The 17,988-nt window shown below is 36.4% G+C and overlaps 1 protein-coding gene and 2 long non-coding RNA genes across 4 annotated transcripts in view; all 3 read left to right on the top strand.

Annotated features, from left to right (window-relative positions):
* LOC145457025 (uncharacterized) overlaps positions 1–17,988 on the top strand; it is a 335,179-nt gene that overhangs the window by 24,995 nt on the left and 292,196 nt on the right. The gene's annotated exons all lie outside the window — the stretch shown is intronic.
* The window catches only part of LOC145457021 (uncharacterized), a 438,806-nt gene that overhangs the window by 214,611 nt on the left and 206,207 nt on the right, over positions 1–17,988 (top strand). The gene's annotated exons all lie outside the window — the stretch shown is intronic.
* Positions 12,791–14,989, top strand: LOC145457655 (uncharacterized). The gene is made up of 2 exons (XR_013920951.1): positions 12,791–14,861; positions 14,903–14,989. It is a non-coding gene; the product is annotated as an uncharacterized LOC145457655 (long non-coding RNA).

Genomic DNA, 17,988 nt, shown 5'->3' with positions numbered 1-17,988 from the left:
CTAACCCTAATCCTTTGTAAGGTTACCGCATACTCAAATAGGTGTGAAATAATTGTAAAATCATCACTAACAAGCGTGACGAATAACAGAACCACAACAGCAGCGACATGAATACCAACAAATTGTCAATTGTCGGTATAACTCCAATCTTTTTAGGAGTTTATTCTTTTTGAAACTGAATATTACTTGACTTGACCATCGGCTCTGTTTTCGATTTCCACACAGTCGCTATAAGTTTTCACGCTTATTGAATAGGATTGACCTTAGTTGCGTCATTAGAATCATGATAATATTCAATCAATGTGTTAATTTACCAACTCGAAATCTCACTGGCGCTACAAGTGAAGCTGAATTGTATCCGAATATTTTAATTTACCGCCTTGACATCAGGATAATATGGTGATGTCTTATATCAATAATATTAGAAATGTTAATGGCGTGTTTGTCGGATCATTCACACAATGACTTGAAACAGAACGTTGAAACTTACAACTTTATCATTGGTCTATAATTATTTTTGTTGCAACTGAGTTTATGGAAATGAAGCGCTAGAAGCGCTAGTACATCCCAATGTTTCAATATCTTTGTGAATAAGTTCTTTGAGTGTGGTAAGATATTGACAAACAACATTTACAAGTCATGAACCCAATTTTGGCTTACTTGATTATATTACTACAACTTGCAAACTTGAATAATTCATCTTGACTGTACTCATATGACCCATCTTTTTATTCAACTGTAAAACTCGTTACTATTCTGTAAGACAAAGTATTTACTAATCGGTGCATATACGACTTGACGTAAACATATTATACTCTGAGTATACGAGATTTGAATACTTGTCCGATCAGGGACTGAAAATTAAATTACCACAAGTGAATCCGAATATTACACCGCAAAAAATATTTGAATGTCGCCAACTCTTTACCACATAGTTATTACTACATTAACTAATTTATTTATTACCACATTAACTAATTTATCGGGCTAACTCGTCATGATCATTCTTGAAATCGACGCAAACCTGGTCACTGGCGTGAGTTAACCACAAAACAGCCTCAATTTTTGAATTCTGCTGATAGCTGTTTGATTATTCGCATTCATCGATAGAGAATATTATTGAACTCGTAAGTATGGTGTTTCAACGAACTTTCGTTTTATTCCAACCGTGAAAAATAACGTCTAATCGTAACACTTGAATCAAATCAGACATTTGTTAGATGATAACAGACACGCAATAAAAACATTATCGTGGTTTTGTAGACTGGTCATACTAATCAACGCATTTGTCAATATTAAAATACAAGTCGTCAGGCCTTTTGTTTAAAGTGTCATTTCAAATTGCAGAAATAGATTCGCTGTTGTCTATGTCATTCATACAAATTACATTTATGCGACCCCGAAGCAAAGTATTTTTTATTTGAATAAAACAAATCATTTATATTTGACAATTCATCACGAATGCGTTGTAACGAAGTTACAAAAAAGTTGCACAACAAAATTTTTGAAAACATCGTTATTACCATCTCCGTTTGTGAATCTACCTAACACAACCGCGAATCGATTTTTCCAATTACACTGCATCGTATTAAACTCGCTAGAGTTGTCGATGTAAAATTACGTATTTGTTCGAATTTCGTAATGAAATATTCTTGATTGGGTATTAATCCATTACTCACCTCTGTATGTATTACAGAATTTTATAATGTGCTTGCTAAGATTTTACAAATCGGTCAGTTGTAATCGCCAGGGTCAAATGTAAAGCAACAATTAGGTTAATGTTGAATTTACAGACCAACACAAAACATATTTTAATAATTTTCTTTGGCAAGTCCTTATTGATACATTTAACAATCGGTTCAATGTGCAATATTTTATTATTAGAGTGTGTGGCGAGAATTGAAACACTTACGCGCATACCGGGTTTCAAGATATCACACTGTGAATTGACATACCGCCGCTTGATTATTGCCTAATCCGTTCGCACCATTTCAGAAACACGATGATCATCACAAAATCAATTTCGAAAATGTTTTGTTACCGTTATCTTAGTTGGATAGACGTGAGTTATTTGTAGAACACGCACTATCAAAGAAATCAGAAACACAACCTACGTGGAAATATGGTAAATGTGTTTGTTCATTAGTACTATTGATATAACTTTCTCCATTTCCATTCGGTATAGTAATTTTCACCAAAAAACTTATTCACTAAAAGATCTTACTTGGACGTGGTTGAATTCTAGACAACATCAGTCATGACTTAGCAGTACAAGACCCCGAGAGTATCACTGAGCTGTCAACATACCGCACATATTTGAATATTTCACTTAGTAGATTAAAGCTAAAGCATCGATGGTAACAACCGACGTGATTATTACTATTATTTATTACGCAATCATTTCAGCAAAATTACACACACTGTATAATACATTGGTTGTTTTTGCGTGACATGAGAATAATCGGATCACAACGAACTAAAGGTTTATTTTACTCACTCGTCGCATTATGGACATTTCCCAACATGTGTCCCGTCGTATGGATAGTTTTTCTAGATACAAATTTCACATTTCACACGCTTGAAATATGAAACGAATGCGTAAGTCTTCATTCAATATTTTCCTGCGACACATATTTTGAAAATTGCCCCACTCGAATGTTGATCGAGGTTTATCACATCAAGCTTTCGTCGGTGAATTAAGATTACATCAAACCTACGAATCTGTTACTGTGTCGTTCACCTAACCGAGTTCTAATCACAAATCACTATCGTTTTCGTTTAGTGATTGATGAACATGCCATACGACAAACAGTCAATTCCGAAGTATTGCATTGTTCCTAATTTCTATCGTCAATAGAAGTACATTTTCCGAATTTGTAACAACCACATTTTTTTACGATACGAAGAATTTTGAAAAACTTATGTTTAGAAGAATGGTTCATTTCGGGGTGGATAAACATTCAACTGTGGCGGATACGAATTGTCACACTAAACTGATTTTATACCAAGTAGTTATTTAGGTCACAACATCCAAGGTACAGAAAAATGAATGAGTATACTCTATAACAAAATACTGCAAATCCGTCACTTGGTTGGTTGTAGGGCTTTACTCTGTAAACCTTTTCTTCTTTCGCGATTCACAACTATCTCGTTCCCATAAATAATATGTTCACTGTATTGGTAAATCAGATAAACACTCTATGTAAGACACACAAATCCTGCCCGACAATGATATTTCATACTAACGACAAGTATATATCTTGCGCGACCCGATGAGTTGAAAACACCGTATACCAAGACCCGTGATTCTACAAAATTTAGTTATCGTTATGTAAAATTTCCATGAGGAATATTTTAAAGCATGATTTTAGTGTGGCTAAATTAATACCGGCAACCATGATGTGCTCCCCTCATAAACATGTGGTGTTTCAGGCTCAGCGCGACGTGTAAAATTCGCGAAAATATCGTCCTGATATTCCCATTTTGCACTCACATCGGCATTGAAACATTTTTTGACAAAACAAAAATTGTCTACCATGTTATCGTGGCGTCTTTCGTGACACAAAGCCATAGTAACTGGTTGACAGATCTGTCAATGTAATCGCAATCATGTAGTTTCTCCTACATAACAGTAGATATGTATTCGACCCATGCCGCACAAATCTAACACACAGAACAAGCTACGTTAATGAAGGGAAGTGGATGGCTATCGAATGATTGTACTCGCATCAAAAACAACCAGAAGACAGTTGCTTTTGAAAAATATATACTCGGTGTTCTTTACACACTCGCGCTAAATCGTATAGTGAGTATTTTGTATAAATCGAACTGTAGAATAACGTGAAAGTGTTTCTTGAGCGTCAAAGTCTCTTAAAACATACATTAAAGCGTATCAGTCACAACCTAATTGAAACCACGAGTCTATTTTCTGTGTTTTATCACAAGGTATCACGATATTGACTATTAGATTTTCTTCACCAACCTCGAAGCATATGTCCAATATATCATTTTCACCGAACACACAACTCAACAAGAGCTTTTACCAGTTGCAACCAATATTCTGATTTTGTTGTACAGATATAGGTAACAATTATTTTATTATTGATATTATTCTAAAAGAAATATAAAATTAAACCGAATTTACGTATTTTATAAAGAGTTGAAATGTTTCGATCCGATTCACATGTGATATTCAGTGGAGTTCAAAAGAACGAGTCATGCAACGACATTTCCGAAAAAGTGCATCTCTTTTGCGATGCTCAAGCCGAACATGTAATATACAGATTCGCATTTGGATAACGATCTTGTTTCATCATATGTGTGATATGTTCAGTGTTCGCGCCCTCGCGATGATGCAAATCAATACTGTGTATGGGACGTGCAAATATTTTTCACTCCGGATAGTATACTAACGGTAACCATAGTCGGCGTAAAAGCGACAGCGTTGAACAAGTCCCATGATTGTACTAACCTTCTGTAGAGTCACATCTTGCATTTCCATAAGTATATTTCTAGATACGATTTTCGTTTGGCGATCATATTCTTGTAACCATACACAACCAACAATTTGGTATTTTGTCATTGATTTCTGTCAGTTTCAGATTAATTATCCAACGAACAGTCGCAAGAAACATACATCAAATCGATTTCAGTATATTTGTTTAACCGCATAGGTTATTTACTTGTTCCAGGGTGCACCGCGTCAGAATTATCGGTTACCAGCATGCAATAACAATGTGATATTGTACACCGACATGAATGTTTTAGAAATGTGGTGAATAATACAGGGTTCGATTAGTGGATTATGTTCTTGTTCGGATTCGTGCTTTGATTTTATTTTCCAGCGTCAATATGTCTGAAGTAACAATTTTGTTACCTGGCAGATACTTGGGTAACGGTAACGATCTTCGTTCGAGAATGAATTCATGCTCACCATCGTGCTAGCAACTCGGGTTGTATGCTTGTGAGTTTTCTTGGTAGCAATACACAGATTATAGGTACACGGATATGATGTGTTATTCGTTATTATTCAATGCATATCGCTCAAAATCATTCAATATCGGATAACCAATATGAGAAAGTTTGTAAATATATTCACTCTGAATCGATAAACTAATGATCAATATTCAAACTAAACATGTTCATTCATAAACCTTGTTTGCTTCCATGAAAAATACCAATGCATATACCTTCACACATATCAATTTCTTCACGTTTTTTAGTCACACCAAGTATTTGTGTAAATGAGGCGTATGACATTACATGTAGTGTGTCGTTGTACAAATATTGAGAAATATTGCAGGTTTTGATCCAGAGGTAACATTATCAGAGCCGTTAATTTTGATACCAGTGATTTGGCACACCTTATTATATTACAAATTAATTTTGATAATCTCCAATCTTGCAACGAGTGATCAATAAATTCGACTTTGTTCAACAGAAGAGTTGGAGATCCAACGTGCAAACACTCGTGTATTCGTCCTAATACATGGTTATTCGATCAACTATACCGTTGATGCTATCGATACAACAATGAACAGCACAAAAGCGATGTATTCAAAGTTGAATATGGGAACCACGAACGACAATGTTGCCCGGTTTTCGTTGAATATTCACAACACCGATGAATCGATACATCTCTCTACCGCAGGGCTGGCCAACCTTTTCAGCTAACGGGCCACATTCGATAGTAGTGTATGCGATCGCTCGCGAACCAACGTTTTTTGCATGGGGCTCTTATGGGCCCGCTGGTGACCTGCCGCGAAACTCGTGTTGGTGACCCCACCCTTTTGACCCCCCTTCCGCTGGTGACCTGCCATGTGTTCTTATGGGATCTCTGGTGACCCACCCTTTCAGGTATAGGGCTCGCTCATGACCTGCCGTGAAAACTCGTGTTGGTGACTCCACCCTTTTCGAGTCCCTATCGCTGATGACCTGCCGTATCGTCGGTGATACCACTCTTTCAGGTATACGTTGTGTCGATGACCTGTCTGATAACGTTACGGGTATAGGGATCTCTGGTGAGGTGGTGTCGAATATCAAGTATAGTAAACAGTGACGCCATTACTTAGCATGTATATTCAATATTATTATATATGACCGATTTGAGTTATTCCCAACGTTTACGGCGCGCGCGACTTCGATATATCGTTATTCTTATGGGTGCGGCGATGATTCGTACTTTCGTTTATAGACTGCGGACGGCATGTCGTACTTTCAGCAAAAAGGTGTGAAATAGTTTGCTAAATCTAGAAATCACTTCAAGGTAATATTTTGGTAATTAGTTTACCACAGAGCCGGTGTAGACGGCGATTCCAATACCAACAATAGCCGCGTTCACATATTAACACTCCAAATAGGTGTGAAATAGTTTGCAAACCCTGCGATCGCTGACAAGATAATGTCTCGGACATAGCCATCTTTCGCGGCTTCGTGTTACAGGCATATCGATCGCTCACGCGGTGAAATTTTCGTAGGCAGTCTGTCGCAGAACTTGATTTCACTCGTAAAGATTTAATAAGTAACGAATAACAGACCGCCAGTGTCGGTAACTTGAATAGCGACAAATTGTCACTTATTTCTACTCTAACCCTAATCCTTTGTGAAGTGTACGCTTATTCAAAAAGGTGCGAAATAATTCTAAAATCCTACGATCGCTCACAAGATAGCACCTATAAGACATAACCATCTCTCGTGACTTGTGGTTACATACATCGCAATCGCTACGATGTAATATGTTGGTAGTTTGGTGCAGAACTAAATTTCACGAGTCTGATATAATAAGAATATTACCTATTAAGTAATAAGCACCGAATACCAGAACCGTCACGGACGGTGACTTGAATATCCAAGATTTGATACTTTTCGCGATCGCTATATGTTTCACGTTGACTTTGGTTGCGTGATGCGAATCATGAGAATATTCAATCAATGTGTCAATTTGTCAACTTGAAATGAAACTCACTACACAAACCAAGTTGATTCGTATTTGAATGTGTTGATCCGGTACAACTCTAATCCTTTGAGAAATCGATTTACCGCGATCAGTTGATTCGAACGTAACTTGAATATTGCTGACTCAAACTTCAGTCGCATCGAATTATTCACACATTCCACGCTGCTGTTTCACACTTATAAAATCAATACCAACTAACTAAACAAGAATCAAGAATCACAAGTATGCACATACAATAATTGTATTTATTACTGCGAAATCAAACGCTTAACAAAACCACGCAACTTATCATTTGCCAACTCTAGCATTACCAAAAAATCAGGTAGGTCTATTGTTGATTGAAAATCCTTGAGTCCTTATTATCAAAAATGTTATAGTGCGGCGTCGGAATCCATTCGCGGGATGTACCAAAGGTAAATTCAGATAATCCAAAATGAAATATCTCGACTTTGACATAATTTGAATTGAAATAGATTGACAAACATGACTACCAACTTTCAACCCAGTCATATTTAGAGATTATACGCATCTTGATTTGAAACAAGTAATGAAACCTTACAACTCTATTCACGACTGAGTTTTCCGTTTGTCAAATAGCGTTTCAGTAAATAATTTCACTATGCTATCGCGATATTTTAATGTGTTACTACACACAATCAAGTCAATCAATGAAATAGCACCTGTTGTAAATATTTCTCACTTGACAGCCACTTGTGCATACCGCGATCGCGTTGCGACGCGATGAGTTAAATCGGAATATTTCAATCTATTTGTCGAAACCTTGAACAAGCTGTCTGATTATTTTTTTGTTGCAATTGAGTTAACGGAAATAGTATTACGCATCGACATCTTACCATCTTACTATACTCCAAAGAGTCAACAAGGAAAAACCTTGCCAAGCAAACCCGTTTGTAACTCACCCAATCAACTCAAACAGTATCAGTATGAAAACACCCAAGCATACACGAGTCCATACAATCACTAAAACCTAAAGTCCGTAACAAGCTCGGCTGTATTCATATCCCTACGACGGGTCTTTTTTTTTCAACTGTAAAAGTCGTTACTATTTCGCAAGACAAAGTAATTACTACTCGATATATTTTGTAAGATGAAAGTAATTTCTACTCGGTGCAGGTGACTTGAGATTAACACATTACATTTGAGTACACGAGATTTGAATGTCTGACCAACGTAGTTGAGAATTCATTTCTTACAATCGAACGCTGGTGTTATATTCAAAGATATCATGCTGTAAACATAAGGATTGACACATTGATTTGACATATGTTATAGTTGATCATGACTTGAATATTAAATGATTTGCGTTAATTAGACACGGCGTTGTGATAAATGTTATGACAGCAACAAACTTTTCAGTGCCATTGTTCTTAACATATTAAGTTGTAAAACTATACGTGTCTGAAATGTTCTTGATTGGAGAATTACTCGACTCGATAAAAATCACTCTGCGTATCGCGATATCAGGAAATATTTTACAAATGTAATTGTTTCCAGTAACCAAGACTAAAGATGAAACAGCAATATCGGTATTATTACATTCAACAACCAGTACAATTATTAAAATCTATCGTTTGCGATAGACAACGCTAAAGATGCAATAATTCCATGATTCATACATTGAACATCCGATACAAAATGCTTTATTATCCCGATTCGCAACGGGTAATTGAAACGACTAAGTATAGAGTCAGTATATCACAATGACACGTCGTTACTATTGAATCCAGCAATTGATACGATTTATTGCCGGGATTTGTGACAGCGCATTGAAACATACACAACTTACAGAGTGTGAAAATATCACTTTGGGTATCGAGTACCCTTTGAAGCGCGCAATCAATACATAATTCCAGTCGCACTCTCTAAGACATTGTGAAGTCTACGGATTTACACTTCAAGACTTTGATCAACACAGAAGCAATTTGGAATATCTTTACTGGACGCATCCTATTCAACTAGACTTGAGTATACGCAAAACTCATGGCATTAACAAAATCGCAATAGGCGCTACACTGAAATTTACAAAATGTGTTTGTATTCTTGCTCAAAGTAGTGATCATGAATTATCATATGAATCTTCTAAAGTAATTGTAATCGTAAAACCAAACTTGCGAAAGTCATTACCATAACAAAAGAATATTGTAGGTTGCTTGCTAAATGTATTCCGGAAATATTTGTAGAACGCTCACGACCAAAGAAATCGGAAATTGTCATTCATCAAAGTAAATGTCGTCACAATACTCTGCCACTAAAAGACGTTACTCGTATGTGATTGAATCGCCGGTAATTAATTCGCTAAATCAAACCCTAAGAAATTTCACTCACTTATCGGATATTAAACAGCGTCGCTTAATCGGTGTAGTTCGTTTTTTTCTAAATACAAATCATACCTAGCCAACAGAAAACAATTTTCACTCACTCGGTAATGAAACCAAGTGGTGGGTCACCATTCGATATTTTGTTTGTGTCAAATACTTTGCAATGAACACATTTGAGTGGTTGAGCTTTACATCATCAAGCTGTCATTTTTAAATCAAGATTTCGGTCAACTTGTAAATGTATCATTTAACTAACCGACATTTAGTGATTCGTGAACATACCAAACGATACACATCCACCTCCGATCTAAATTTCCATCATCGTGATAATCGAAGTACATTTCTTTCGAATTCGTAACAACCGACTTTTCTGTGACATGATAAATTTTTGACAAGTTATGCTTAGAAGATTGGCTGCATATCTCGAAAAATAATATAACGCTCATATTGATACTGTTACTCGGTATTTTTCCCGTTGTCGATTTTCAAACGAGTAAAATTTATTACTTGAGTTTCTCCGCTTACTATATGTAAATGTAAACTCAGTCGTCTTTTAACATCACAAATACATTGATAAAAAGTAGGCAATCAAACGCTACAAGTTTAACTTTTGTAGGATGTGTATGATTACCCCACGCAACTCATTTCTTACCAAAGGTATATGAAATATATTCATGGTACACGAAAATACACGATATTCCCATACTACGAACCTGTACAACGATTGGCGGTGCTTTCAACTGTTTCGATACCTCAAGAACTTTATTGTCTGAATGGATGTTCATGTATCTTAATAATCAAATAGTTCAACACAGAACTAGTATTAACAGAAACATCAGAGTTGTCTACACAAAAGTTTGTATGTGTACAGTATGCGAATACCATGTGTAAGTCCAGCACAATTGTGGTATACATCCGAGTTTGGTCTCGAGAACCAGTTATTCAAAAAACGTGAAAGTGTTTCTACGCCAAGTCGTTATGTTGACGAAAGCGTATATTGTAATATCATGATCGATTTGCATTCGTTGGTCACAAAATGTCACTACTCTAAATAATTCTTTTTCACCCAAACACAAACGCATACTTGTCACCATTCTTTTTCATCAAGCACGAGTTCAAGAAACCTACTTACTACGACATGAATTGTTATTTTTATGTTGTGTAAATAGGTAATAATTCATTTTAGTAACACTATATCAACATCATCGAGTTGCGCGAATAGATTTACATGTGGTCTTGTGGTTTTAATCGAAGTACACAGCACGGTCTAATGTAGAGTCATCTCTGTTGTACAGCAACTCGGTAATCGAAATGCATGCATTAAAATTTAAACAGCGATCTTGTTTCGTCACTCGAAAAATATGTTCACTATCGCGATACTCTGCACAGGACGTGTAAATCCTTTTCACACTCGTAATAGTATACCAACGGCTACCGGCGACAACGTTTAACAACACCAACGACACTAAACATACGATACCTACCCAAGTAAAATTTCCATTTTCACCTGGAGGTCAGCCGTTACCTGAGTAAAAATACCATTATTCTTTGGAGATTTATCGCCCAATCAGAGTAACAATACATTTTCACTTGAGGGTCTATCGTTTCCAAGAGTAACGAACCCCTTTTCCTTTGGAAATCTATTTTTCCCTGGGTAACAAACCATTTTCACTTGTAAATATATTTTTCCCATGGTAACAAACCTTTTTCACTTGGAAATATATTTTTCCCCGGGTAACAAACCTTTTTCGCTTGGCGTTCCGTCGTTTACCTGAGTAAAAATATCATTTTCCTTTGGAGATCCGGCGTTTACCCATTGTAACAAACCATTTTCACTTGGAAATCTATTTTTTCCCAGAGCAATGAACCATTTTCACTTGGAAATACATTTTTTCCCTGAGCAACAAACCATTTTCACTTGGCGGTCCGTCGTTTACCTGAGTAAAAATATCATTTTCCTTTGGAGATCGGGCGTTGACCCATTGTAACAATACATTTTCACTTGGAAATCTGTCGTTTACCTGAGTACCAATACCGTTTTCACTTGGAAATCCATCTTTTCCCGGGGTAACAATACCATTTTCGTTTTTAAAACTGACCACCACACCGGCCAATTTGATATTTTTGTATATTGTTACAACGAACAGTGACAAAATACACACCAACAACGACTCCGATGCATTTGTGTAATCGCATACTCACTCGCTCTGGTGCATCCCATCATAATCGGCGGTTAGCCACACACACACACACAATAACAATGCGCTATTTCGATATGACTGCGATGTCCGGGTTCGTGGTTAGTGAACGATCGGTAACGACACTTATCATAAACATTATGAATATTAGTAATTCCAGTCGTGTCTATCTTGTGTTGTTACAATCATAACATCCTACAAAAGTTAAACTTGTAGCGTTTGATTGCCTACTTTTTATCAATGTATTTGTGATGTTAAAAGACGACTGAGTTTACATTTACATATAGTAAGCGGAGAAACTCAAGTAATAAATTTTACTCGTTTGAAAATCGACAACGGGAAAAATACCGAGTAACAGTATCAATATGAGCGGTATATTATTTTTCGAGATATGCAGCCAATCTTCTAAGCATAACTTGTCAAAAATTTATCATGTCACAGAAAAGTCGGTTGTTACGAATTCGAAAGAAATGTACTTCGATTATCACGATGATGGAAATTAAGATCGGAGGTGGATGTGTATCGTTTGGTATGTTCACGAATCACTAAATGTCGGTTAGTTAAATGATACATTTACAAGTTGACCGAAATCTTGATTTAAAAATGACAGCTTGATGATGTAAAGCTCAACCACTCAAATGTGTTCATTGCAAAGTATTTGACACAAACAAAATATCGAATGGTGACCCACCACTTGGTTTCATTACCGAGTGAGTGAAAATTGTTTTCTGTTGGCTAGATATGATTTGTATTTAGAAAAAAACGAACTACACCGATTAAGCGACGCTGTTTAATATCCGATAAGTGAGTGAAATTTCTTAGGGTTTGATTTAGCGAATTAATTACCGGCGATTCAATCACATACGAGTAACGTCTTTTAGTGGCAGAGTATTGTGACGACATTTACTTTGATGAATGACAATTTCCGATTTCTTTGGTCGTGAGCGTTCTACAAATATTTCCGGAATACATTTAGCAAGCAACCTACAATATTCGTTTGTTATGGTAATGACTTTCGCAAGTTTGGTTTTACGATTACAATTACTTTAGAAGATTCATATGATAATTCATGATCACTACTTTGAGCAAGAATACAAACACATTTTGTAAATTTCAGTGTAGCGCCTATTGCGATTTTGTTAATGCCATGAGTTTTGCGTATACTCAAGAGTAGTTAGTATGATCGGTCGCACATCGCCATTGGTTCTTATGGGCGGGGTGGCACGGTGCCGAGAAAACCGGGGGTGGCACGGTGACCCTTATCTCTTATGGCGGGGGTGGCACGGTGCCATTGTGTCTTATGGCGGGGGTGGCACGGTTACTTTTTCGGGTATAGGCTGCGGCGGCACGGTGCCGCGAAAACTCGTGGTGGCATGGTTACCTTTTCAGGTATAGGCGCGGTGACATGGTGACCTTTCAGGAGAGATGATTTGACTAACGTTGTGGGCATAGGCGCGGCGGCACGGTGTTGAATATGTATCAAGTAAATAGTCATGTGATTGGTCTTTAGTTAATGTGTATATTCCAAATTACGGTGAGTGCGACAATGATATATCGTTATTCTTATGGACGCGGCGATGATTCGTACTTTCGAGTATAGACATCTCTCGCGTGGTGTTGAATATGTACGAGTCACCATCAATAACCGCGCGGACGGAAACGTGGTTTGTTGTGAGGATTACGCGTGCGACCTATATTTCGACCTGCGCGCTGATTTATTTCTCGTCCAGTCGCTACTATCGATTATTACACTAGACCGGTCAGTGTGAAATAGTTTGATCGTAAATTATGATATACGATGTCGTAGTTTAGTCGTGTCAAATGACCGATCGTGTTCTCTTTCCTCTCTATTGATTGCTACCTGAATAATACTTTCGGCTTATTCGCTGTTTCGCGCCTACATAATAGTCTGCTGTTCACAGGCGCAACAAGAATCACAAGTATATACATTTACACATTCGTTTATTACTCTGAAATCAAACTCTTCACAAAAACACGTACAATCGTATCATTCACTTTTTTATCATCGCCAAAATTATCCAAGTATTCCTCGGTTGAAAACCCTTGAGCTCTTTTTATCAAGAATGCGATAGCATGATCTCCACACACATCTGAAGTTTTACTCTGTAACTGTTTCCCAGTCACTGAAAATTCATCCGGCTCCAGGAATTCGATTATGTGTGAAATAGTTTGTAAAACCCTGCGATCGCTGACAAGATAATGTCTCGAACATAACCATCTTTAGCGACTTGGTGTTACAGACATACCGATCGCTCACAAGGTAATATTTCGGTAATTAGTTTGTCACAGAGCCGGCGCAGACGGTGATTCGTAAACCAACAATTTGACACTTTCTGGCTGTCGCTATATGTTTGACACTTCGGAACGCGGTTGACTTTAGTTGTATGATAAGAACCATGCGATAATACAAGTAACGTGTCAAATTGTCAACTTGAAATGAAACTTACTACACAGCTCAAGTTGATTCGTATCTGAATGTGTTAATTCGGTACAATTCTAATTATTTCGAGAAATATTTTTAACGTGATCTTTTGATTCGACTGTAACCTAAATATTTCTGACGCCGACTTTCAGCCAGATTGAATTATTCGCACATTCCACACCGCTGTTTTCACACCTATAGAATGAATACCAACTATAACTCTACAAGAATCAAGAATCACAAGTATGCGCATTATACAGTTATTGTCTTTATCAACATGAAATCAAACTCTTAACAAAAACACGCGACTAATCATTTGTCAACTCTAACATTATCAAAAAAATTCCAGTATTGTTGATTGAAAATCCTCGAGTCTTTATTTTTAAGAATGTTATAGTACGGTGTCGGAATCCATTCGCGGATGTACTAAAGGTAAATTCAGATAATCCAGAATGAAATATTTTGACTTTGACATAGTGTGAATTGAAATAGGATTGACAAACATGACTAGCAACTTCCCCACAGTCCCGTTTCGATATTATACACACATTGATTTGAAACAAGTAATGTAACATTACAACTCTATTCCCGATCCAGCTTTCCGTTTGTCAAAGAGACATTTTAACATCTTACCATACTCAAAAGAATTATTCACAACATTAACAAGTGTTTAAAATCTAGTTTTCACTTACTTGGCTATATCAGTACAACTCGCAAACTTGAATTAATTCATCTGATTGTATTCATAGGACCGATAATTTTTATCCAACTGTAAAGGTCGTTATACTATTCTGAAAGACAGAGTATTTACTAATCGGTGCATATACGATTTGACTTGGGCATATTATATTTTGAGTATACGAGATTTGAGTGTCAGAACAATAACTGAGAATTAAATTATCACAATTGAATCCATATACGACAGCGTAAAAGATATTGGGATGTCAGCATCTCTTTACGGTTATAGTTACAACCACATTACCTAATTTACCCGACCAACTCGTCATGATCATTCCCGAAATCAACACAAACATGACTACTGACTTGAGTCAACCACAAAACAGCATCAAGTTTTAAATCCGCTTGTAGCTTACGTCTTATTTGAATGCGGGTTATGTTTTGTTGTAATTGAGTGTACGGAAATAGTATTACGTCTCGACATCTCACCATCTTACCATACTCAAAGAGTCAACCACGAAAACATTGTCAACTAAATCCGTTTGTAACTTACCCAACCAACTCAAACAGTATCAGTATGAAAAACAGCCAAACATACACGAATCCATACAATCACTAAAACCTAAAATCCATAACAAGCTTGGTTGCATTCATATCCCTACACATCTTTTTTTATTCAACTTGAAAAGTCGTTACTATTCTGTAAGATAGAGGAATTACTACGCGGTATATTCTGCAAGACAAACTAATTACTACTCGGTATATTTTGTAAGACAAAAGTAATTACTTCTCAGTGTCGGCGACTTGAGATTAACATAATATGTTTGAGTATACGAGATTTGAAAGTCCGACCAACGTAGTTGAGAATTCATTTCTTACAATCGAACGATGGTGTTATATTCAAAGTTATCATGCTGTGAACATAAGGATTGACACATTGATTTGACATATGAGATTTGTAATAGTTGATCATTACTTTATTATTAAATTATTTGCGTTAATTAGACCCGGCGTTGTGGTAAATGTTATGACAGCAACAGACTTTTCAGTACCAATGTTATTAACATATTAAGCTGTAAAACTATGTGTGTCTGAAATGTTCTTGATAGGAAAATGACTCCACCTTGGTAAAAATCACTCTGCGTATCGCGGATATCAGAAAATATTTCCAGTAACCAAGACTAAAGATGAAACGACAATATCGGTATTATTACATTCAACAATCAGTGCAATTATTAAAATCTATCGTTTGCTATAACCGATACAAAATGCTTTATTATCCCGATTCCCAACGGGTAATTGAAACGACTAAGTGTAGAATCAGTATATCACAATATCGTTACTATTGAATCCAACGATTTATTGTCGGAATTTGTGACAGAGAATTGAAACATATGCACTTTACAGAGTGTGAAAATATCACTTTGAGTATCGAGTACCGTTCGAAGCTAGCGATCAATTCTTAATCATTTCAGTAACTCCCCATTGTGCGTGCTAAATGTAAAATATCGCGAAGTTATACACTCTAAGACTTTGATTATTGCAAAAGTAAATTGTGATATGTTTGTTAGATGCATCCAATTCAACTAGAAGTGTCTAGTGCCCAACACTCGTAATATCGAAAAAGTACTTGCCACACTGTTATTTGCTAAACGTGTTTTGCATTGTTGTTCATTTCTAGTATTGATTGAAATCATTCTCGAGCCCTCAAATAATACTTCCCGACATGAAACCAAGCCGCTGAAAGTCGTTACCATCACGAAGAAACAATGTGTACGATGTTTGTCAAATGTGTCCTACCTGACCAACAGAAAACAATTTTCACTCACTCGAAATGAAACCAATGTGATGGCCTCCATTCGATATTTTGTTTGTGTCAAATACTTTGCAATGAACACATTTGCGTGGTTGAGCTTTACATCATCAAGCTGTTATTTGTAAATCAAGATTTCAGTAAACTTGTAAATGTACCGTTTAACTAACCGACATTTAGTGATTGGGGAACATACCAAACGATACACATCCATCTCCGAAATACTGTATTGATCTTAATTTCCATCATCGTGATAATCGATGTACATTTCTTTCGAATTCGTAACAACCGGTGTTTCTACGACACGATAAATTTTTGACAAGTTATGCTTAGAAGATTGGTTGCATATCGCGAAAAAAATAATATACCTCTCATATTGATACTGTTACTCCATTGATCGATATTTTCAAACGAGTAAAATTTATTACTTGAGTTTCTCCGCTTAATGTAAATGAAAACTCAGCCGTCTTTTAACATCACAAAGACATTGATAAAAAGTAGGCAATCAAACACAACACTTTGTACGACACTAATTATTGTTCCACTCATCTCATTTCATACTAAGTGTATACGAAAGATATTCACGACACATGAAAATATTCCCATGCTACAAACCTGTACAATGATTGGTGGTGCTTTCAAACTGTTTCGATATCACAAGAACTTTATTGTCTGAACGGGTGTTCATGTATCTTAATAATCAAATAGTTCAACACAGAACTAGTACTAACAGAAACATCAGAGTTGTTTACACAAAAGTTTGTATGTGTACAGTATGCGAATACCATGTGTAAGTCCAGCACAATTGTGGTATCCATCCGAGTTTAGTTAACACAAATTTATTATAACGGAGCCACGTAAACTTTCGTGAAAGAAAAGCATACTCACTTTCAGAGGGTTATGTCAATGCCATAGCAGTAAATCAAAAATATTCCTAACCCTTTGCACACCGGTGACAAATCATACAACAAACATTTTTTGTGAGTCGAATTGTTGTTCGGTGTCAAGTCTACCTGTTGAAAAGTGCATTAAAACAACACAGTCACAATTCAATTAAAACCACGAATCTATTTTCATTTCGTCACATACAGAAAAATAAATTTTCTTTCCCCAACACATACTTGTAACCAATCGCTTTCATTAAACACACAACTCCATAAAAGTATTTACTTTCTACAACATAGACATTCCGATGTAGTCAAGAAATATTAAAACGGACACGACACGACTGAATGTAAGGGGATAGAAGTCTATCGCATCGATTTAAATGTGGTCTTCGCTACGGTTTCAAAAAACAAATCATCTATTTTGCATTGGTCGAGACCGAGCGAACCAGTTACATGTATTCGCGGTAATGATTTTTCTTGTCATATGCGAATGATAGGTTTGCTACTCCGACAAATCAAATCAACAAACAACAACAATCTTCTGACGATCATAATAGCAATTTCATTTGCCACCCCTTCGTAATTGTACACGCACGAAAAGTATATTGTACAACTCGGCAACTACGTTTAACAAGACCAATCACACTACCAGCGTTGAACACAAGATACCTACCC

The sequence above is a fragment of the Botryllus schlosseri genome, chromosome 15 (assembly GCF_051294905.1).
Source record: "Botryllus schlosseri isolate E-star chromosome 15, Bs_hap1, whole genome shotgun sequence".
Classification (NCBI taxonomy): Eukaryota; Metazoa; Chordata; class Ascidiacea; order Stolidobranchia; family Styelidae; genus Botryllus; species Botryllus schlosseri.
The sequence above is the reverse complement of the archived record's forward strand: the minus strand, read 5'-3'. Positions and strand labels throughout refer to the sequence as shown.